General features: G+C 39.2%; 1 long non-coding RNA gene across 1 annotated transcript in view; it reads left to right on the top strand.

Moving 5' to 3' along the window:
- The first annotated feature begins 5,403 nt into the window (after positions 1-5,403).
- LOC110348107 (uncharacterized) overlaps positions 5,404-25,231 on the top strand; it is a 41,902-nt gene continuing 22,074 nt past the window's right edge. Inside the window, exons 1-2 of the long non-coding RNA XR_002393083.2 lie at positions 5,404-5,478; positions 15,829-15,893. This is a non-coding gene — a long non-coding RNA (uncharacterized LOC110348107). The remainder of the gene's footprint in view (positions 5,479-15,828; positions 15,894-25,231) is intronic.

Genomic DNA, 25,231 nt, shown 5'->3' with positions numbered 1-25,231 from the left:
GTTGAAAAAGCAACAGCTATAATTTGACCTCAGGGTAAATTTTTAGTTCAAATAAGTTGAGTTTTATCATTATCCATAATGTCTAGAAATCATTCTTTAAACAAGTTAAAAATAATTGTTTGATTAAAACTATCATTCCACAAGATAAGACATCCCTGGTAAAATACCACTAGCAACCAATATGGTGCTGGCTTCTAGCTCATAATAAAAATTGTATTTGAAAATTCCTAACAAACACACAGATTAATGTTTCATATATAAGACGCAGCAGTGCTTGTGAAAGATTATGAATCCAGTGGTTTGTTAGAAATGCTGTTATGTTCATTTATTTTCCACGAAGTAATCCTGGAATAATTTGTTTCAGGCTTAATTTTCAATGAAAGTAAAAGTAGATCAAGAACTTTGCCTATGAAATTTGCCTAATGAAGAAATTTTAATCAGTGCTCGTTGAACTGAAGATAAAAATGTAGTTTGTTTCTACAGATTTGAGGAGAATTAACATGTATCTGATTGTTAATATTTGATTCTTGTTTAATTATTTATGATATCAAGGAATGAATCTGTCAAGTAAATAATGAAATGCGTACATGCGGCATATGTAATTAGTTTAGGTGCATAAATCCAAAGTGTTCACTTTATAGTTGTCAGTGGAAAATTTATTAATAATGAGAAATGTTAAGTGAAGAAAATTCTTAGCACAGTCTACCTCATTAGTGTGGATTATAGCAATTGTTGGTCAAAGAAGAAGAAGGAGAAGAGAGGAGGAAGAGGAAGAAAAGTAGTGGTTAGGATTCATTTTCTCAATTGTGCTTTACTGGTTTAAAAATAGTGAATTGGAGCACATTTTATTTTCTACTGTTTAGAAGTGTCTGATTTGAACAAATGAGTTGAGAATGAATGGTGCAAATGGAATAATTCCACACTTAAAAAAAAATAGAGGGGCTGGGGATTTAGCTCAGTGGTTCGCTGCCTGCTGCGCAAGTGCAAGGACCCGAGTTCGATCCCTGGTACCAAAAAAAAAAAAAAATAGAGGCCTCAGAACTTCTAAATCCAATTATTTCAAGAGGGAAAATTCAACTAACATTTGGGAAGTGAAAACCCACTCTTCTGATTGAACTAGATGGACTTGGCCTTAAATTCACTGTGAAAAACTGGCCAGCAATGCATCCTCAGCTGTGCTCTTCCATTTTCCTTTCTTCACTGGCCAAGAGGGATTGGGAGATATGTGGTTTAAGTGTGACCTTGAGGATTTGTGTGGCATGCTGGGGCATACAATATAACAGGGATCTGAAGAAACTAGGTACCTGTGAGCAGAGTTGAAGCAGCAAATTGAATCTCTGGGTAAGATGGGCTGGAAGTTAGTGGGCTTTTGGTCTCTGAGGATATAGTGCAAATCCTGCCCTCACAGGGACCTGGATGAGCACCAGTGCCACATTAAAGGATCATTTGGTTAGAGTTACTTCTGTCCTTAAAGTTAATCATTATTAACATGGAGTTACATAAAGGGCAACCAACTAGAAAATAAGATAATGAGGTCTCATTTTACCACTAACTAGTGTTACAACTTCCACAAAGTTCTCCAAACTCCAGGGCCTCAGTTTCTTCACCTATCAAATGAGAAGCCTGAAATTCTGGCTTTAATGGTCTCTGATTCAGAGAGTTGGTATTGGAGTACAATCAGATTATGTACAAGCAGTTCCTCGGGCATCTTGGAAAAGAGCAGGAAGAGAGCTATTAATGCTATTGTATGAACATTCATCATTTCATGGGGTATTGTTATGGAGGCAGTTACACATTTATTGGAAGATGGGAGATATACCCACAAAAGGAAGCCCACATATTATTTCAGTAAATGACATGAATCTAACTGGAGCCACCATTTAAGAACTCTCTTACCTTATATATATAAAAATTAAAGAGATCTGGAAGACTTATTTAAGAAAAGGAAGTGATATTACAAAATGAAGAATATATGTTACAATTTTCCTATCTATCTTGATAAAAAGAGAATGGCTATTTAATAACTTTATTTTCAAATGCTTCTGTAACTTACAGGCTTTCATTACGGTAATAATCTGATGGTGAATAATCCAGTTATCAAATTACTTGCTAAATCAAGGGAATTATTTGCTATCCTCCTGACTTAATTCTCAAATGTCTACAAACAAAAACACTTGGGACAAAAATGGTTTAATTCAGTCACGCATTAATATTGTTAAAGGAAAAATCCTATGTGGAATCCATAATATGGCTGGTTATTCAGGAGGAAAAACAAAGGAAAAGAGCAAATGTGATTTTACCATCTCCTCAAAAAATTATCAGTTGAATTCAACCAATCAGCTTGCTATTGACTAAATCAATATATATCATTAAAAAAAAATTCCTACCCTACAGAAGTCCTTATTTCTTAGGAGTCCAGCCCAGAATCTTGGAAAAATGTTACATATACACACATATATATGCAGATGGTGTGTATATTAGAAGTGTATTAAACATTAGTGTATTAAGGCCACTAAGCTTGAGAATGGTGATTCTTCAGGACTAGATGACGGGGAGACTGGCTAACATTCAGCTTTTGTTTTGCCACTGCCTGTCCTACCCTCTGCTCCACCACTCTTCTCCTTCCCTAATATAAATGAATGGTAAATCTTGATTAGTCATTGATTATAATAATCTCACCTCCTTTTGTAGTGATAGTTTAGAGAAAGTCATATGATCTAGTTCTGGCTGATTTGGGTTAGGAAAAAAAAGATCTTCTAAGGGTTTGGGGTGTATTTTCCCCATTCTTAAGAAATTTAAGGTAAGAACAGCCCATCTCTTTTTTTGCCTGAACTCTGTTGTGTCTTAAAGTGAGCTGGAAAATATGACAGCCATGTGAGACCTTGAGGAGACCTATCTGAGGACAAAGTCAATAGGCTGAGAATGGCAGAGTGGAAAGATGAGAACTTGGGTCCTTGACAACAGGAAACATTTTTAAGCCACTCAACCAACCTTGGCATCTGTCACCATGGTAATTCCTACAGGAGATATTACATCTTCTTGGTGAAGTTAGTAGACACAGGTTTTCTATTACGTAAAAACAAGGTATAAGAAGCTTTATCACATCTAAGAGAATAGCTGATTGTTAAGTTGAATGTGAGGTTAAACAATTCTTCTGATAATATGTAACACCCAATTCACTTGTTTGTACAAGAATAGTTCTCCAATTGTTGAAGATATGCATTATTTTAGGAATGCAAGTGTCAGTAAAGTACATATGGTAAATATTGCTGAGAACAAATACTGAATAACTCAATATTTAGTGACTTTGTATATGAGGAACAGGAAGGCTTCTTGAAAGAGGTGGCATTTTATCTGGACCTGGGAGGATTCATGCTATTTGAATAGCTGGAGGTGGAATTCAAGGGCATTTTAGAGAATGTGGTACATATCACTTCTTGGCCTTTTGGCTAAGATCAAGTGGAGAATGTGTTACACTCTACACCAACTGCAGAGAAGGTGAAAGGAGGGAAAATACAACAGTATGATTTGGGGGTATAGGGTGCCAAATAAAGCTGGCCTGGGCTAGGTGCAGACCAGGGAGGGTCTTGAAGGTCTTGGGGCTTCTTTTTCACAGTAGTGGGAAGCAGAGATATTTGTGCCACTCACCATTTACTGACTTCAGATGAATGAATAAAACATGTAATATTTATTTGGTATAGTTTTGGTATATTTTAATGAAAAAATGTGCATAATTTTAATTAAAAAATAAAAATACATTTTGGTTTGGTTTTAGAGCAGTTGCCAAAAGGAACTAGTACATTACTGGTCAAATAGGCATTGTTTTCCAAAAGGCTCAAAGAGATACAAGTTCTCCAAAGAGAGGACTCAAGGCCGGTAAGCAGCATTTCACAGCAGTCAAGGTAAGATGGCTGGGCGTATGGGTGCAGACCAGCATCCCTCCTGATGCTCCACAGAGGGAGAGATACCCAGTTGTGTAGGAGGGAGAGATACCCAGTTGTGTAGCAGAGAGTTGTCCTGAGCAGAGAGGGGGAAACCTGCCTAGAGCCTTGAACCCGGATGAGGCTGGAGGTGAGAGCCAGGAGGGGAAGCTGGAGGTAAGATGGGAGGTTCCCTGTCAGTGCCCAGCAACATGACCCCTTTAATGAAGAGATACAGAGTGGGGGTATCATAGGACTGAATTTCTGGAATCTTATTTGTTTACTTCTTTGTATTTTTACTTGTTCCCCAAAAGAATTAACTTTAAATATATTTGTGAATTAACATGAAACAGTATGAAATCATTGCCCTCACCTCTGCCATCTCCACAAAGGGGAGCTTGGTTGCCTGGCTCTGTTACCAGGTGGGAGTCAGAAGGAGGAGAATTACTTCATGGTCTCTTGTTTAAAGACCAGAAGTCTTTCTTAGACTCCCCTGCAAATGTTCTCTCATGTGGTCTTGGGTAGGATTGGTCTCACTTTTTTTTCAAGCCAATGAGAAAGGGTTGATTGGAACAGATGTAGACCACCTAGGATTTATCCCTGGCCATGGTGAGAGAGGGAGGAATGGCTAGGGGACAGGGGTGCAGAACCACAGCATGACCTGAAAGAAGGGCCCAGAAAGAGACACTGCAGGGTAGTGAAAAGCACAGACCTCTTCCTAGCTAGGTTACTATGGATTCCTTGCAAGGCTTAGCTAACCCTCCGTTTCCAGGAGGGCAATAGAGTTATTGTGACAAAAGTAATGTAGGTAAAGCAACTGGCAGTGTCTTGCAATTAATATATCTTCAAAAGGTGAGTCCGATTATTGTCGTGCTGCCGCTGCTGTTATTAATAAAAAATGACCTACTCCTTCCCTCCAGGAGTTCACAAGGCGAAGGCAACTTCCTGCCGGTGAAGCGCTCCGCTCTATTTCTGTGCCAAAGAAGAAAATCTCTTGTAAAGATTGCTTGTCCATCTGCAGATGACTTGCCTCGGTTTCCTTATGAGGAACCTAGCCAGGCCTGGGATTGGAGAGGCGGGTCCAACACGGTGCCTCAGCATCCTCCTGGTGGCAGAAGGACATGATGGCCTAGGGGACAGGGAGCAAGCAGCATGTCCCCTTTCCCTGCTTGCTCGATGAAGAAAAATGGGGCGCTAGGGATGCTTACGTCCATCCAAGTTGATCACCATGCACCTGGGCAGCCGACCAGGACCAGAGGGTATCACCTTTCCCATCAGGGTTCAAGGTTACACACGGTACCCACCGAGTACTACTACTGTATTCTGGCATTTCCAGCATTAATAGGATGACAGAGTCAAGACCAAGGCACCAGGTCTCATTGACAGCAAATCTTAGCTCGCTGCAGTCCGGGCCGCCCCTCTGTCAGCGGCGCGCGCCTCACTGCTCAGCGCGCATGCGCGCGAGCCCGCTCGGTTTCCCTCCGCCCGCTGGGAGCCAGGCAGCGGTTGCGGCGCGCGAGCCATTTGCATTCCCCGGCAGTCATTTTTATATGCGGAGGTAATGAAGTTGTCAGCGGCGCCCCGAGTGTGGCAGAGCCTGATATTCAAATCGACCTGCCCGTTTCGCCTGCCTCCCTCCTTCCCTACCCGGGCCCCGCCCGACCGTCCCGCGAGCCGCCCTGTTTCCCCCACAGCCGCGGGCGCCCCGCTCCCGCGCTCGCTTCCTGGCCTCGCGACGTCTTTGTCTCTGTCTCCCTCTCCTCTCCTCCCTCCCGCTTTGTGTATGCGGCAAGACTCAAGCCCGGATAGCAAGGGCCCTCGCGGCGCTGGTGACTGCCTGTGACCCCCACAAACCCTGAGATGAGACGGTCGGCCCCTTTGCCCTGCGGGCGGGCGGCATAGTGGCAGCGAGGCCACCACCCTCACCCTCGTGCCCTGCGGCCCTCTCTTTCCCTTCCCCCTGCAGCCAGCCCCTCTTCTCTTCAGCTCCATCTCCGAGAGAGAAAGATGACCTAATACTGCATTATCACACGGGCCTGAAGTCGTTTTCTCTCCTTTCTGTATGCACATTTGTGATCATTTTTATGATTGCAAAAACCTAAACGGGACCATCCACTCAGGCTGCTAGGAAAAGGCTGTTGCAGCGCTGGTAAGGAAATGAGGTGGAAAGACAGACACACACTTGCCTTGAGATAGGTAGTTGAAGGGAGAAAATGAACATTAAGCTCCAGGACTCATTTCCCTAGGCCTCTCAGCTATACAGCCACCAGGGCAGCCCTGACCACCTGGAACCGGAAGTGTGGCAGGTCCACATGGAGACCTTCTCCACGTGGAAAACGTACACAGGGTTCCAAAGATGATTCGGTGTGGTATGGAAAGTAGAATGTAACCCTCTCATTAATCATTTAAAAGTATTGACCGGTTATTTAATATTTTGGATACACTGAAGGAAATAAAATATAGCACTAGAATCAGTTAAACGTTTCTTTTTACTTTTTAAGAAAACATGCCTACACATAACATGTAAAATGGCATGTGTGCTTTGTGTTCTGTGTTGGACAGTGCTAGTGAGGAGGCCGCAGACCGGAGGAGCTTTCTAGCTCTAACTGCATTCTCACCTGACTCTAGATGGTTTGGAACAGAAGCAAGAAAGTCTTTTGGATCTTAGGCATTGAATGCCCAGGAAAATAATTAGTAAGTAGTTGGCTTTATATGAAAAATCCAGACAATGCTGAGCAGAGGCAGTGGTTTACCTGGCAAAACTATCTGTCCCTTGTCCCTTTGTTCATACTCCCCCACAGCCATGCCACAATTCCATGGGCCAATGGTCCTTGTATGACGTTGGGCCTCTAGGAGCGTTTTGTGTCTTTTAGGAGTTATTTGTTGCACTCTAAACTTGCTGACATGCCATTTAGAAAAGTGAATACTGTGTATGCACTGTAAACTATTTCATAAGTATTTTTGGTGTACATTGGGCCTCAGCACTTGCAGGCAGAGGAGTAAGGGCTCCCGAAGTATGCATTGACACGATGCGCTGCAAATGATCCAGGCACGGGGGAGTCCTTGAGTGTGCATTGATTCCACACATGGCCGTGACTCCTACAGGGCTGTTATGGTACAGCTTGCCAATGATCCATGTGGTAAAGACTCCCCAAATACACATTGACACGATAGACTGGAGTTGTTTGAGTCTATCGTGGCAGTGATCCGGGGATAATGGCTGTATCTTGAGATTGGAGTGCTCATGGTCCTAATAGCAGAACCATCACTGCTCCAGATAAGTCCTACTGTGACTCTCAGTGCAGGGCACAGTGGTCTTTGACCTCCTGCATCATGACACTGTGGCATTGCCAATGTCTGTTGGTGTTGTGACTGATGCAACTGAGTTAGCATCCCCCCCCCCCCCGCATGAACGTTTTGTAAAATACTACCTGGATTGGAGGGGTCTGTGTGCTAGTAGTTTCATCTGGTTAATCATAAGCTCAAGTGGTGGGAAAGGTCATGTTTAAAGAGAAAAAAGTGTTTTGGGGAAGATAAGCTTGGGAAATATTCATTTGGGAGAGAACTAATATAAAACAAGTAATCTTAATTCTGAGAAAACCTTGTGGCTGAAGCTAGAACAGATAATATAAGAAGGTGGTAAGAGGATGGACAGTACTTCTAAAAATCATCAAAGTAATATATTTAATCATAAAATAATTCAAACACTACTGAGCTGTATGAAATATAAGATAAAATTCTTTTTTTTTTTTTTTTTCAGAACTGGGGATTGAGCTCAGAATCTTGTGCTTGGGGAGGCAGGTGCAGTGCCACTGAGGGAAATCCCCGGCCCCTAGAAGATAAAATTCTATTTCCCTTCCATATCTCACTTTTGTAATATCCACTATTACAACCACTGTTAATATTTTTGTATAATCTTCCAGATTTTTTTTTTTTTTTGCCTTACTGGGAATTGAACCCAGGGCTTTCACACTGAGTTACATCCCCAGCCCTATAAAAAATTTTGTTATTTTGAGACTGAGTCTCCCTAAGTTACCAAGTTGCCTAGGGTGGGCTTGAACTTTTGATCCTTCTGCCCCAGCCTTCCAGAGTTCTGGAATTACAGGCATGGGTTACCATGCCTGGCTTCATGTAATTTTTATACTTATACACATGTATGTCTCTACTTTTTATTTATACAATTAGGTTGATGGCAACATTACTCTTCAGTGTCTTGTACTTTTCTTAATGATATATTGAATATCTCTCCTCAGGCACATCTGTATCTGTTGCATACTTTGTAACAATTCCATGGAATTCTGGGGTATGGATGTAACATTTTCTTTTTTTTTTTTGGTACCAGGGATAGTACTTGGGACCTTGTGCTTGTGAGGGGGTGCTGGAACCACTGAGCTAAATCCCCGGCCCCTGGATGTAACCATTTTTAAATGCATGCTGTTTCAACCATCATGCAATGAATATCCTCATACTTTTTCATTTATAAATTTGTGCAGGTATGCTTGTAGGATAAATTTTTAGCAGTAAAAACACTGGGACAATGAGACAGATACTTAAATATTGATACACATTGCTAAGCTAACTATCATACACTCCAACCCACAGTTGTGTGGCTATTTTCCCACTCCAGGCCAACATGGCATTTGATCACAGAAGACACTTCTGATGTGTGAGAGTGAATTTTCCCCGTGAAGTTCTCTGCTCAACTTCATGGGGAGAGTTCAGCACTGAGGCTTTGATAAATGCACTGAAGTGTGGAAGTCAGACTACAAAGTAGGAAGTCCTGTTAGTCAAGATAAAAAATGATTGAGCCACACATCACAGTGAAATCAGTTGAATTTTGGTAATAGCCCATCGACATGGGAGAATTGGAATTAGACCACATTAATTCATGATTCTGCAATATTTGTTGAGAAATTATAGTTCTTTCTCTTCATGTTGTCAACAACCCTTCTGAGAAAATTAGGATTTTATTCTCACTGGGGAGGCCTTGCTCCATACCAACAAAATTACATTTGGTTCAGGATTTCATGTATGGGATGGTCTCACAGGAAGTGAATTTGGAAATTCCCAGTAGCAATATGTGGGATGGATGGTGGACTCTGGGAGCTTTCAGCAGAACTTTTCTGACTTCTTGGTTTCCTTTGTAAAATTTACGACTGCAAACTGTGACTTATAGGGCTGGCAAGAAAATCCTTTTCAATAATTAAAGAATTCACAAACTCACTTCCCAGGTGAGTCCCTGACCATGAGAGATATTATGGCACATATTTTGTTCTATGTGTAGTCTGCTTGTTTCTATTTTGTTTTCTTTTAGATAACCTCAGATACAATTTAGAAAACTCTGAGTCTAAAAATTGGAAGAATTACATAAAATTCATTTGGAAGTCAGCCTGGACTTTCCACGAATCCCTCATTACCTTTGGCAAGAAGGATCAAATTACCGTCAGAACTGTTGGAACCTGTAGTCTTTATAGACATCACAATCTTTCATCAATCATCTAATCATAAAGATTGTTCTTTGGTCATTGCGAAGTCTCTCAACCAGTATGAAGTAGAGAAGCTGCAGAATATATCATACATATCACTTCTACACCAGTGAAGACCTGTAGAGCCAAGAGTATCCATTTGAAGCCATGAGCACAGATGAAAGTAATGCTGTTTAGCTGGGCATGGTGGTGCACACCTTTATAGGCTCAGCACTCAGGAGGCTGAGTCGAGGCCAGCCTGGGCTACATATTGAGTTCAAGCTGGCCTGAACTATATACGAGAGCCTGTTTCAAAAATATTAAATTAAAAAAAAAGGAAAAAGTGGCATAAACTTACAAAAAGAAATTCTTAACAACAACAAAAAAATGCTATTTGTGTTCAACTAGTAAGATATCACTTTAAAGTTTTTTCAAGGCCTTTAACAAAATTACTGAGACTATTGAGTAGTTGTTGATATTTCTGCAGCTATGTTGCAATTGTGGAATTTGACTCCTTCTTGGAGAAGCTTGGGAAAGAAGAAAGTTGATTCACTCAGAAATTAGTGTTCAAAAAGTATTTATGTGCCCATGTTCTAGCAAAGTAACTGAACCATATCCAGGCTCCCAATAAAGATTAATTGAAGGAGAGAAGAAAGGAAGGACCTAATATTAAATAAACAATAAAAACACTACAGGATTGTTTTTTATTTAATACGTTAATACCTATGTATGAAAAGAGAAATGATGTAAGTCTAAATATGTAGGTGATAGGATCATATTTCTTGTCACTAAAACAAACCAAAAAAAGGAAATAATTAAGAAAAATGATAAATTTTAAGGCTTTATATCCTTTAAAAACCCAATTATTGCCCAGCACCCGGGAGGAAGCTCCCCGCCTCCATCCCAGGCGCCTAGGCACAGAAGCTCAGCTGGTCCCAGCACCCAGAAGGAAGCTCCCTGCCTCCATCCCAGACTCCTAGGGCAGTGAAGCTCAGCCGGTCCCAGCACCCGGAAGGAAGCTCCCCCGCTGCCATCTCAAGCTCCTAGGGCAGAGAAGGTGAGCCGCGTGGGTGCCAGAAGCACCCGTCCCCCTGGAAATGAGAAGACACATAAACAAGCCTCAAAAAAAAGACTTCCAGATCACCTACAGCAACACCAAAGGGAAATGAGATGGAACAATCTGATACTCAACCACCTGGACTCTCTGAACTGCCAACAAAAGAGGATCTGGGAAAAATGAAATCAGAAATAATTACTCAGATAACAGTAAAGATTTTGCTCATGGTGCAAGACATGATTAATAAATCTAGAGAGGACACAGATAAAAAAATAGAGGATCTGAGGAACATGATGGAATCCCAACATAGGAAACAAATGGAATCCATAAAACAGATACAAACAGATTTCCAGGAGATTAAAAACTCCATCGAAAGTGTGTGCAGCAGAATGAACCAATGTGAGGATAGAATTTCAGATATAGAAGATAAGATTGCAATTAGTGCCCAGGAAAAGAAAAATTGCTTTAAAATTGTAAGGGAACACGAGAAATCAATCCAGCAGCTGCTAGACGATGCAAAGAAGAATAACATAAGACTGATCGGAGTCAATGAAGAAAGAGGAGAGAGTGCAGATGACATAAAAAAACTGTTCACAGAAGTGATGGCAGAAAACTTCCCAAGCAGGGGAAAAGAACTTGACATACAGATAAGTGAGGCATATAGGACTCCGGCTAGCCTTAATCAAAAAAATCTACACATAGGCATATAATAGTTAGGATTCTAGAAATCCAACAGAAGAATAAAATTGTACAAGCAGTGAAAGAAAAGAAACAAATCACATACAAAGGAAAGCCCATCAGAATCACAGCAGACTTCTCAATGCAAACCCTCAAGGCAAGAAGAGCTTGGAGTGACGTATTTCAAGCCCTAAAGGAAAACAGCCTCCAACCTAGATTGATGTACCCTGCAAAACGATCTTTCAAAATTGATGGAGAAATAAGATACTTTCATGATAAAGAGCACCTCAGGAACTTCATGAATATCAAACCGGCACTCCAAAAATTTTAGACAATACTCTAGGAAAAGACAATGAGGATCACAACCCCAGGAAACCCAGCAGAATGAATCCATTGGGTGTGACAAATTAAACGCAAAGAGGGAGAATCCAACAAAAAGAAAAAGTCATGACAAGGCTTTTAAAACTTTTGACTTCATCTCCCTAATGAGTGTATAATTCAATCTTGTTATTGTACTGATCAGTACTTTTCTGATTCTAGAGTTGGACACCATTCCTTGTGCTATACTGGCTATTTATCATGTCTACATTTTAATTGGGTTGTCTATTAATGAGCTCTAAGAATTCTTTATATATTCTGGTCATAGGTTATATGCATTGTAAATATGGTCTATTTAAGGACTACTTTTCATTTTAATGATGTCATTTAAAGTTCTAAATTTTGATGGAATCTCATTTATCAATTTTTTTCTTTTATACATCATGGTTTTTGTATCCTAGGTAGTTTTTGCCTACCCTGAATTCATAAATATTTTCCCTTATAATTTCTTCTTAAAGTTTTATACTTTTAGGCTTTCTTATTTAGGTTCTTAGATCCCTTCAAGTTATTTTCATGTATGGAAAAAAAGGATTGAGGTTAATTTTTTATATATGGATACCAGGTGTTCTAGTGTCGTTTGCTGAAAACACTGTCTCTTCCTTGGCTCTTGAATTGAGTTTATATTCTATAAAATGCTAATGTTAAATAATCTTTCAAAACTCAGTGGACCATATATGTGTGGTTCTATTTCTAGACTCTCTGTTTTATTCCAATGATCTATATGTCTTTCCTTACACCAACACTGCCTTGATTACTGTAGCTTTAGAAGAAGTCTTAAAATTAGGTACTAAACGTCTTCCAACACTGTTTTTGTTTTTAACTTTTCTAGGTCCTTTGTACTCCTGCATAACTTTTAAATTTCAATATACAATTCTTCATTTATAGCAAGTATACACAGTCCTGAATTTTTATATATACTTTGTGTTTTCTAATCCTGCTAAATTCAAGTACAAGTTCTAGGGGCTCCTAGAGATTTCTTAGTATTTTCTCTGTAGATGATCATTTCATCTACATATAAAGATTTTGCTTCTGCCATGCCAATCCTATCCTAGTTGTGTCATTTTATTGCCAGACTATTTTGGTGGGGACTAGGTTTCAAAGTTTAATGGACAGATAAAGAGTAAGCATATCTGCCCTTGTTCCCCACCTTAAGGAGAAAGCATTGTATCTTCTCCATTCATATAAGGCGTTCTCGCTGGAAGTATGGAGTACATGTCTTTAATCTGTTGAGAAGGTTCTGTTCTACTTCTAGTCTCCTGATAGCTTTTACCATGAACAGCTGTAGAATTTAGTCCAATACTTTTTCTCCAACTAGTGACAGGATCATATGGCTTTTTCCTTTCCTCTTTTAAAATGATGACTTTTGGGGGTGGATCTTCCAATGCTGAACCAACACTGCCAACCCTATAACAAAGCCGCTTTCTACATCCTGCCAGATCTGACTTCTAAGAGTTTGTTTTGTTAAACAAATTTCTATCTATGTTCATACTTTTTTCTTCTATTATCTTTATCCAGTTTTAGGATTAGCACAATGTTGATTTCCTAAAATGAGGAGAGAAGTGTTCCTTCTTTTTTCTGCTTTAATTGTTTGATATAATTTATCAGTTAAAATATTTATGAGCCTGCTATTGTCATATAGGTAGGTTTTCAAGCTAGGAATATATTTTCTTTACCAGGTGCTATTCAAATTTTATATTTCCTCCAGAGTTAGTTTCATTAATTTGTCTTCCAAGGTACTTCTTAGAAGTTGTCAAATTTATTTCAAAAAATATTTTTGTAATATGCTTTCTATATCCTTTTAAATTCTGTAAAATCTGTGGTAATGTCTCCTAGATCTTAATATTGTAATTTAAAAAATGTCTAACTGATATTGTGTAACAGGAAGAAAAGGTCTGAAAGAGCAGGGGAATTGGGAGGGGTAGGGGAAGGGAAAAAAGGGAAAGGAAAAAATATGAGAAGAGGAAAAAAAATGGAAACAAGGTCTTTGCAAATAGGGAAGGGTGGAGGGGGTGAAGGGAGGGCAAGGGAAGGGGAAAAAAAATAAGAACCAAGATACTCATGTAATGGTACAAGATCCCAATGATGAATGTAACTGTATTTTATACCTAAAGTGTACCAATAAAGTTAATGGGGGAAAAAAACCCCCAATTATTGGAAGATCTCTCATAATACAGACTTTTCATCAATTAACTGGCAATTTCAATTTTCTCAAGATAATTCTCAAGATAGCTTTAAGTAACATGGACCTGATGAACTGTACTAGTGTCTCAACACTCAAAGTCTGAGAAAGAAGAGGCCAATAAAAACTTGAAATGGTCACTCCAAGTTTGTAGAAACATCAGATTGCCATGGTGAAGCAAGAAAATTCCAAGAAAGAATCAGATGTTTTTTTCCATGTTAGAAAGCATGTGGCAGGGGCCAGGGATTTAGCCCGGTGGTTCTGCCGCCTGCCTCGAAAGCGCAAGGTCCCAAGTCCGATCTCTGGTACCAAAAAAAAAAAAAAAAAAAAGAAAGCACGTGGCATTTTTGGTAAATGAAATGAAATTGAAACTGCACACAGAAGACTGAGTTCTTGTAAGAGTCACTCAACTGAGGAAGACCCAGCCAATCGTAAGACACCACGGAGCTGCAGAGAATTCAGTGTCATTTCCTGGAATTATTTTCCTGGCCCAAAGTGTAAGTGACTGATGATAAAAATCTAGATAATAAGTTCATTTGGCAACATTTTAGCATCAGCTCGGCAGGGGCCACCAAAGGCTTGAGTCAAAGGTGGCAATTCTTTGAAAGTCAAATTCTTTTATCTCAAAATCAATAATACAAAGTCCCTGAGCAATTCTTAAACACATCCAATTTTGAGAATCCCTGTGTTTAGGAGTTAACAATGTGCAACTAAACTTATTGTTTGGTTCCTTTAAATATTGAAAATTATATGTTAGAGGAAGTGAGTGTGGTTAAACAAATACTTCTTTAAAAAACAAACACAGCTTTATTATTCTCAATAGAAAAATATTTTATGTTCATTGTAAAAAATTAAACGTTAGAATGTAAAGATTTATATACCCGTTTAAAGATTTGTGATAGTAACCTTTTAAAAATCATATTTGTTGTAAGTATTTTCCCCAGATTATCATTTGTCTTTTTTTTTTTTTAGTTACAGAAGCTTTACATTTTTTATGAAATAAAATTTATCAAGCTTTCCCTCTTTTCATTTCTGGCCTTTGACTCATGATAAGAAAGGCTGTCATTTTTCTCTGGGTAATAAAAATCTTCATCTGTTTTTTCCCTATTACTTTTACTGTTCCAATTTTTACATTTAAATTGTTGATCCCACTGGAATTTAACTCAGTATAAGGAATGAGGCTGGGATCAAGCTCTATTTATTTTTTTTCCAAATGGCTAGCTAGCTTTTTCAAAACCATTTCTTGAATAATTTATCTTAGTCCCACTGATATAAAATGCTCCTTTGACTATGTACTGAATGTCCACATATACTTCCTGGGTCCTACTGCTATTTCTATTTCTGAGGCAGCACCACACATTTTAAATCTCATTTCTATTTGTTTTAAGAATTTTTAAAATGTTTGTTCTTCTAGATGAACTTTAGAATAAATTTTCAAAGTTTCAAAAAGATCCTCTTGCAATTTGTATTAGAATTTTATATATTATATAATTTATATTTAAATAAAATTTTAGGTTAATTTAGGAAGAATTCTTCAAGTTCTGAGCCTTATGTGAAACAAAAGATTTCTTTGAGTGTTCTTTGTGTGTGTGTGTGTGTGTGTGTGTGTGTGTGTGTGCACATGTATGTATCACAAATCGATTTTACCTGTTTATTTCTGGGAATTTTATAGAGTTTTGTTGCTTTATAATTAACCATTTAGTTCTTAGATGTGTGCTGAGACAGGTTACCCCCAGTGTAAAGTGTAAGCTTGACGTTGGGTTGTTGTGGCTTCAGGAAGTTGGACTATGATAGGAGCCTGTGTATTAGAGACAAACTCAATTGGATCTTTGATATAGCTTTCAGGATGCCATGAGGGTGTGGGTAGATTTGTCTCTCTAAGCGTCTTTCCCTCATCTGTAAAAGAGGAAACCCAGCAGGATTTGTAAGCACTGAATCTACAAATGCATCAAATATGGGAACTTCTTTTTTTTTTTTTAAATGGGGACTTCTTAAAGACCAAGTTAATGAATTTGCCTCAAAATTCCTTAATGATGTTGAGATTTCGTGAGGCTTTCAAAGAAGTATTCGTATCCAGCAGATTTTTTTAAATAAAAAGGCTCTTACTAAAGGCACTATTTAAAATACTCTCCTCTCTACTTCTTATCATAGCACATTTGATGTGAATAGAAGATTTCCATTGGCTGGCTGATTCTGAGCACCATCATGGCTGAAAGGTTAGTCCCTGACACATCACAATGGGAAGCCTGGTTCTTTCTTCTTACCCTGTTAATTAATGATCCACTGGGGAATTGGGGAAGGGGATTCAATGTGTTAATGGCTTAGAAAAATACATCTGAGGTACCCAGACCATTTGGAGTACCCAGTTAAGAATGATTTGCCACATATAGGAGAGCTTAAAGGAGATTTTCATGAACATGAGCATTCAGCTTAACTGATAGCCCCACATTCTTAATGGCATAATCACCAACACAACTGATTCAGCATAATGGCCTTTTAATACAGAAACAATTACTTTGTATAATAAAATAACACTTTAATTTGCTTGACACCAAATTTGACCTATGTGGAGCATCCGATGGGGAGGTGAGGGGAAGGGAAGTCTGTTGAGTTCTAAATACACTATAAGCGATTACACCTAATGTACTTCAGGCTTTAAATGCCTTAGTGGAAAAATAAAGTGACGAGGGCCGGGGATTTAGCTCAGTGGTTCCGCCGCTTGCCTCGCAAGCGCAAGGACCCGAGCTCGATCCCCGGTACCAAAAAAAAAAAAAAAGAAAGAAAGAAAGAAAAAAATAAAGTGATGATCAGAATAAACTATTGCTTTGGAATTTACAAAATACTTTATAATTTGGATATTGATTTCCTCACGTTTCCTGAGGGAGAAATAGCTAAACCTTAAAGTTGGTGCACTTTGATTAAATTTGTTCATTTTGTTCTTTTTTTTTTTGGTACCGGGGATTGAACTCGAGATTCTTTGCTTGCAAGGCAGGTGGCTAAATTTGTTCATTTTGAACACCTACTATAGGAAGCACTAGGGGGGGATACAATCAATTCCAATGTTTTTATTGCTAAAACGTAATACTGTGTTTTGGGAGGGAAACTATATTCATTGCTCCACTGTAATAATATATTTATATTTATCTTTTGGCCACTGTAAACTGATTCTATTCTATTTTTAACCAAATTATTTTAACTTTCTTAAATGTTTTCAAATTCTTTTGGGAAGTAGGTCAGTTTTAAATCCTAAATACTGTAAGTAAAAGATTCCTCATATTCAGCTCCCAAGTGGATGAATGAGTCATCCATGTATATATTTGGTCTCATGGATTGAAGGTATAGGCAGAGACTCCAGTTTTCTCATTTAACAGGCTTGGGAGACTTGTACCAAATAATATCTGAGGTTCCAAAAATCCTCATTCATTGCCTTCTTTCAAAGTATGATTGCATAGCTAACAACTACAATCTGACAAGGAATTCCTAATATCTGAGGTTCCAAAAATCCTCATTCATTGCCTTCTTTCAAAGTATGATTGCATAGCTAACAACTACAATCTGACAAGGAATTCCTAACAGCTAATTATGTCACCTATTAAAAGGCAAATATTTCCTGGGATATTATAAAGGTTACTAATCATTTACATTTTCTTTCTTTCTTTCTTTCTTTCTTTCTTTCTTTCTTTCTTTCTTTCTTTCTTTCTTTCCTTTTTTTGTTTTTTGAGACTGGGTCTCACTATGTAGCATGGGCTGGCCTTGAACTCACTGTGTAGCCCAGGCTGGCTTTGAACTCAGTAATCTTCCTGCCTCAGCCTCCTGAGTGCTGGGTTTACAGGTGGGCACCACGCTTGGCCAGTTACACTTTAGTAAGAATGAATTTATAACAGCTTTCTTAGACAAGTACAGGAGTTAAGTGAAAGCTGCTAACTAAAATGATGTGCCAATGCACAATTAAGGACAATGTTTTTATGTAAAGCCTTTTCTTAATAGTAGATTTTGATGTGTGAGAGGTAATATCATACAGTGATATATAATTTTTGTGCTTATCTTATTTTCTATTAAACGTTATAGGTATTTTCTCCCATTAAAACTTTAATAACTAACATTCCGCTATGGAGTGAATTATGTCTCCCCAAAATTCATACATTAAAGTCCTCAGTGTTATTGCCTTTGGAAGACAAGCCCTTTATGGATGGAATTAGGTTAAAGGAGGTCATAAGGGTGAGGCCCTTATTGGATACAGTTAGTGTCCTTATCAGAAGAGATCCGGCGCGTTCAGGGTGGTATGGCCATAGACAGTGTCCTTATCAAAAGCTTCAGTAGAGAGCTCACTCTCTCACTGCTGTGTGAGGACACTAGAGGAGGTTTCTGCAAGCCAGGAAGCAAGTCCTTGTTAGAACCATCCCTGTCGGCTCTTGATCGGGGATCCCAGTCTCCAGATAAAATAAATGTCTGTTGTTTAAGCCGCCCAATCTATGGTATTTTGATATGGAAGCCTGATCTGAGTCATATGGCCTTCAATGGCTCTGCATGTACTATTCCAATGAATGCTTTCACTAAAACTACCACCATTATTTTGTTCTTCTACTCTTTGACAATTACATCTCTGATTTATAACATGGAACTGAGTGTGGTGGCACACACCTGAATCCTAGCACTCAGGGAAACTAGGCACAAATTTGAGCCCAATCTGGGCAACTTAGGGACTTAGAAAGACCTTGTCTAAAGAAAGAAAGAGAAAAGAAAGAAAGAAAGAAAAAAGAAAGAAAGAAAGAAAAAAGAAAGAAAGAAAGAAAGAAAGAAAAGAAAAAGGGCCGGGGGTATAGCATTGGGTTTAATCTCCAGTACTGGGGAAAAAAAAAAAGGAGGCTGATTTAGGTCTGTGAACCACCTTCTTTGGTTCCTTTTGTCCCTGTTGCATTTGGATATTTGAATGTTAGGCTTTATTTTGGTACTGACTCGGGACCTTGCACTTGAGAGGCAGGCGATGGAACCACTGAGCTAAATCCTTGGCCCTAGGCTTTTTTTCTTAGGGATAGACTTGTGCATACAAACTCTCATCACTAAATGGTCCTTCTTGCCTCTCCAGGGTGAGGCAGCTATAGATTACGTGTCCTAGATCAGTGCTTTGAGCACTGTGGTCTGGGCCAGTGGCCCTCTGTGCACTGTCTGTTGCTGGTCCACAATGAAGCAAACACAGAAACTGAAAGGAGGTTTGGAAATCTCTGTCCTGATTGGATATTGCTGTACTGTAGTAGTTAAGGGGTGGTCTTGTAGGACAAGTCAAGTGTGAGTCTTACATGGGGGACTCTGCCATATTAGGACTCTATCAGTCCATGTAAAACAGAGAGACAGACAGACAAGCAAGCACACTGGTCCTTCACCTTGAGTAGCTGAAAAGCATGCCCTAGACCAGAGGGAGAATGCAAACACAGGGGCCTCAAAGCTCCAAAAACCTTTGTAGCAGGAAATGTACAATAGTTAAGAGACAGACTTGGTAGAAACCCCTTACCTGTTCTGAGACCTTGGGCCAAATTTCTCAAACTCTCTGTCTTGGTTTCCTCATCTGTAAAAACAGAAATGACAATAGAATTAACTTAATAATATGATCTTATGAGAAAGAACTTAACGGATTCCCTGGCATGTATCAAATGACCAATAAGTGCAAGCCACCATTACTATGTCACTAGGTAGCACCCAAGCAGAAGTTTTTGGAGGATTCCTTTACTTGTTATCATTTCAAAACACACAGCTCTTGAATAATGTGGCACTTCCTCTTTATCAGCCTGTCTGTGGTCCAGAAGTGCTTTGTTTTTGTCTTTTATGTTGCATGCACCCCATCCCTAGCAGGAAATCCTGAAACAGGGCTGACAGGCCAGGAAATCACAGACCCTTAAGAACATCAGCTTCATTCCTCCCTGCCATGCCACCAGCTCATCAAAAGCTCTGTTTATCTCAGAGTTGCTAGATGTTTATCCATTTGAATTTTACTGCCTTGTCCTGTTTACAGTCCTTTCAGGACACACAGTGATGTGAGCCCCGGTAGAAGACGAATGTCCCTGACATGTCCTCATCTGGCATGCTAACATCTGCTCCGTGTTCCATTGCCCGCCACTGTGACCCACTCCCCACCCTTCTGGCTTGATGGTCCAGGAGGGCTGAAAGAGTGTCAGGGTTGTTGTCAGATCTAGCTTCTCATCCTGGCTCTGCCACTTATGACCTCTGAGTTCCAGCATCCTCTTTGGCAAAATGGGAACCCTAATAATGACCTTACCACATGACTTTGGTGATTACATGAGACAGCCTTTGACAGATGTCCTGATGCATGATAAATGCAGCTTTCTTCCCATTCTGCCAGCACGGGGTGTCTTCTCTCCCACTTCATGGCATTACACAAGGCAAATTCCCCAATAGAACATAGTCTACATAAAGGCAGAAATTTGCCTATTTATTGCTCTATTCCTCCATTCTAGAGTAATACCTGGTGATCATGGATGCTTAATTAATATATTTTGAACAAATGAATTAAAGTGAAGTATACAGTCACATTTCCTGGTGTCCTTTTTAGATATTTCCAGCTTTAAGCAATAGAAAACTCAACTTGCTAGACCAAGGAGGACAGCTATTATTTCATACAACTAGAAATCTGTAAATAGAGATTTTGTGTAGTTGGTTAAGTCGATGGCTCACTGACATCATCCTTGGTACAGGTCCTTCTTTCTGCCTGGACTAGCTAACCTCATAGTTATAAATGGCTGCTGTAGTTCCAGGCATCACATCTAGACATAATAACATCCAGTGGAAGCAGAGAGAGCCTCTCTCACTTGTCTTACATCTTTTCAAGAGTGGAGACACTTGCCCCAGAAATCCTTTTGCCCGCTTTTCCATGTCTCAGTCAATCACAAGCTGGCCTTGGTTAGGATTCACCCTATGTTGTGTATGGAAAGGATAGATATTCAAATAGATTCTGGATTTTTGTCAAGGAAGAAGAGAGGGTAACCAAGAGTGTCAGATACACCTGCTTTTTGGAGTATTAGGTGAAAAACAATGATTAAGCAAAAATTAATGACATAAGTATACAAGAAGAGGAGTATTTATGTTATTTGCAGATAAAAGCCTGGGCTAATAAGTGAAGAGGGAATTGCATTTTCAGTAGAGAGAATGTACCTTACCTAGCCACCTGATTCAAGCATAATGTGAATAGGATTGTCAATGGGCTATGTCAAAGGAAATACTAAATACAAGATAACATAGGTGACATATATTTTGCTGAGTAGCACTCTCATGGATTAGGTTAGAGATTCAGACTGACCAGAATTGTTGCAGTGTAATCTCATTAATGCAGCATTAATGCATCTTCCACTAATTCAGAGCTGGTGCTAACTCTGGTACTTTTAGGGGAGAAATGGTTTGCAGAAGTGAATACTCTAGGAATGTAGAGAATGTATTAAATTAACTTTAATTTCTTTCATATGAAACAGCATATGCAAATAATATTTATCTATGTAGTTAAGCAGGCTCTTGAAACCTATAACTGACATACTTAATGACCTGTGGTTGAAGATATTATACACATTTGGAATTATCCAAATTAATATGTCCTAAAATACTTCATAATACAAGTTCCTTCAGTTCAGCCAATTACCCTCCTTGCAGTTAGTTTGAATTTGTGAGGTTTTCTTGAGTCCTCAGATTTCAGGGTGCTTCTGATGGCAATCAGACCACAGGAGGCATGTCCTTGTTTCTGGTGCTGCTACTGGGAGGCTGTTGAGCTGAGTTAAAGGTCCAGGTTTAGTGGAGGCCCTGTATGGCACAGTTGCTGAGTGTGAAGCCTGGATAGGCAGACTGCCTTGTGTTCAACCCAGGCTTGGCCACTTCTTACTGTGACACCTTGAGTACACTACATCATTTCTCCATGCCTCAGTTCCCCATCCGTAAAATGAGAATAATAGTAGTACCTGCCTTATAGTGTTGTGACCATAATATATAACAGTATAACAGTGTCTCACTTACAGTAATATTATAAAAATATTTGCTATTTATTATCATATTTCAAATATATTAATTCAATACAAATAGATTGAATCAGATGTACTTAATTCAAAGGGCAATTTTTTGACCATTATAATCATATGACTAATTATAGTGATTAGGTGTGTGGCAAGTCATTTTCTTTCTGAGCCCCTTTTTTCAGTGCATGAGCAAGTTTGACCAGCCGGTCTCTGATGGGCCAGCCACAATATAAAAGGGTAAGTGTTTGATAGGTTGTAACACTTTAATTGAATCTGTTATTAACTAGTGAATTCCCTTTCAAGAAGTTTGCAATGATGTTATTCCAGTGCATAACGATGGACAGTCCTACTTTTGCCTCCTATTGAGTAACTTTTGTCTGCTATTGAGTTAAACTTAGTAGTATTAAATACATACTTCCAGAATTTTGAGTTAAGGTAAAAATTTTTGTTTAGGCTTGAACCTAATTTACTTAATTTCTGCCATTTGTTTAGAAATTGTGGTTAGTTTGCTACAAGAGCAAGAAAATAATGCATTGGATAGCAATCTATTTAGATATTTTAAAATTAATTTCTTTTGCATGAATTATTCCAGTATAGGTTAGGATATGTTTGAGATTAACAGAGGAAAAAAATGTATTTGTTTTTGTGGTACTGAGAATTGAACCCAGGGTTGTTGCATTCAGTTATGTCTCTAGCCCTTTTTTTATATTTTATTTTGAGACAGGGTCTCCCTAGGTTGCTAAGTTGCCTAGACAGAATTAGAACTAGAACTTGGAATCCTCCTGTCTCAGATTCCTGTAATGCTGGGATTACAGGCATGCTCCACTATGCCTGGCTATATTGCCAGTGAACTCATTCACTTTTCACTTGTGATCATGGATCTAGCGTTTTACTACTCGGCTGAGGTTGAGAATTTAACATGGGCATTGCACATGCATTATCATCTGAGCCTTATGGGTTTTGTAGAGATGCTTTATCTGTTATATTCAAATTGAGAGTGAAGGAAAAATGATTGGCTTCTTATTAGTTCCTGGTATTCTTTTTTTTTTTTTTTTTTTTTGGTACCAGGGATCGAACTTGGGACCTTGTGCTTTGGAGGCAGGTGCCAGAGCCGCTGAGCTAAATCCCCAGCCCAGTTCCTGGTATTCTTTCTACCCTTCCAGGCAGCAGGGCATGGCCTTATCTTGGCTTCTGGCTTAGTCTTTTTTGTACTGGGAATTGAACTCAGGGCCTTGCACTTGCCAGGCAGGCACTGTGCTGCTGAGCTAAATTCCTGGCCCATCTGGCTTAGTCTTGAAGGGAAAATCAGTCAGTTAAATATGCAAAGCTATTTATGGAACTTTCACACTAAACTTTCCGGGAAAAGCCTTTAGCTTAGAGCCTTAAGAAGAAGATACGGAGATGGAGGAGGTTCATTACCAGTTGAATAAAGCTCTCTGGCTTCCTATGAGTCAACCATTTTATTGATACTTTCTAGGGTGATCTTGAAGGCAGAAGTCCTGTCCTGAAGTTACTGTCTCCCCAAATTCTGAATTTATATTCCTGCTTCAGACCTTCTATGCTTTCTTATGGTGCTTATCACAAAATTAGTTGTTCTTTGTATCCCCCTCCCACCCCCGCCAGATATTTGCACGAATGAGTCAGACTTTCTTATAATATATGGGCAGCCTGGAGGAAAATGCTGTTATTTTAAGAACTAGCCAGGAATTCCTTTCAGGGAGGAGTCTGTCTGCCACCTTAATGGAAACATTTGGCTATGAAGATAAGGCCCTCAGGAGATAGTCTGGATAGTCTGGAGCTAGCCCAAGAGAGCAAATTTTGCTAAGGAAGAAGTTTGCAGGAATTTGGGGATAGGGAGATCAGAGGAGAGAGAAGAAGGGAGAGGGATGAAGCAAGGGCAAAAGCAAGATGGTGGCAAGTGATGGGAACTGATGAGAGACTTATGTTTCAAATGGAAAGTTGTCTTCCCACAAATACTTTATCTGAGTGGTATTTTGGAAGAAATCAAGTGAAAGAGGCTAGATTCAAAATGTAGGTTCACATGGGGCAGCTACAGGAGATGAGAGACAAGTGAGATCAAGAATCTAGCCACAAGAAGCCATGGTGAGAGACAAGTGACCCTGAGAATGTAAGCTCTCAGGAATTCTCAGACATTAAGGCAGCACACTGGCCTTCCCACAGGATGTGGGATGAAGACGAAGGCTTGAGTCAGTTTTTATTTAACTCTCAAAGGAGGGCGTGCTCTCTGCTGACAGCCATGTTGCATCTGTAGCAGGAAAAAAGAAGTGTTTTTGAGTTCAAGAATGTCTAGAATACAGCTATGGAGATGAATGAAACCTTAAAGTAAATTTTATGACTTACATGTCCCATAAAAAGAACAGGATATCAGCAGCATTTAAAAAAAAAGTTATTTTAAAGAATTTCTTTATTCTAATGGATAGAGATTGTGTTGGGATAATATAAATATTCTAAAGATTTAATGAGGTTATCTGAAGCCATATAGACATTAATTAGAGTTTTGTAATTAGAATTATAGCTATAGAAGCGTCTTACTGGAGAATAGTGGGCAATATTTCAACATTTCAGGTTTACTGTGCTGTTGGAACACAGAACCTGATGCATTTTCATATAGCATGGCTTTAATAATTCTTTCTAAGTAACCATTTTCATAGATATTTAATCGTTTTTTAATTAATGGTGGAGTAAAATCCATTTATATTGGTGCCCATCCTAGTCTTCCTTTTCTCACAAGCAGACTGCCTGTTTCCTGGGCACAGAGCCGCCCAAACCTATCATGACACTGAATCCAATCAGAAAAGCAGCGTGAGGATGAAAGGTCCTACCAATGAGAAGTGAACTTGCTAAAGCACACCTTTCAATGAATTTGGACAAAACTGAAAAATGTTGTTGATATCAGATCCTTAGGCTGATTACTGAAGCGTTCGATTTTTCAGTATGTCAATTCATCACTGTCTCCCTGGTTATATTTAACACTTTCTCCTGTTCCCCGCGTCTCTGCTGAGATAGGCAATCGCTGTCACATGGTATCTGCCCCTCAAGAAGGTCAGCGGACCATTGCGAGGCTGCGGTTTCTTTTCCCCTGCTGCCTTGATTCTTTCTCAGGTATTGCTGACGGTGGATAGAGCCTCAGTGTCTTGTAGGATTTAAAATATTAATAAGATTAGGACTTTTATCCTTCAAACAGTTGAACCTTTCCTGTTAGAGGTTCTGTAAAATGTCTCATCTGTTAATTTATGATACTGGTTCTCCAGGAAGACTGGACATCACTTCCAGATATCAAAACCCCACTTTTCTTGGTGTCCTTCTTTTTCAGTCTGCCAAAGTGCTGGCTCACATCTTCAATCACTCTCATCTGGTGGAGACACTTGGATACGTTTAATTCCATTTTGAGATGAGAGGTCTTGGGGTGCGTTTTAATAAATATTTGATGGGAATGCTAGCCTTGGGGGTCATTCGTATTTAAGAAATCAGAGATGGCGTCTCGGAGGAAAGCTTAACTTGGGGCAGAAGTGGTGTTTATAAAT

This window comes from Heterocephalus glaber, unplaced genomic scaffold (genome assembly GCF_053883595.1).
Source record: "Heterocephalus glaber isolate CG9 unplaced genomic scaffold, H.glaber_assembly_v1.0 deba00000676, whole genome shotgun sequence".
Classification (NCBI taxonomy): domain Eukaryota; kingdom Metazoa; phylum Chordata; class Mammalia; order Rodentia; family Bathyergidae; genus Heterocephalus; species Heterocephalus glaber.
Note: the sequence above shows the minus strand (reverse complement) of the source record. Positions and strands in the feature narration are given on the sequence as shown.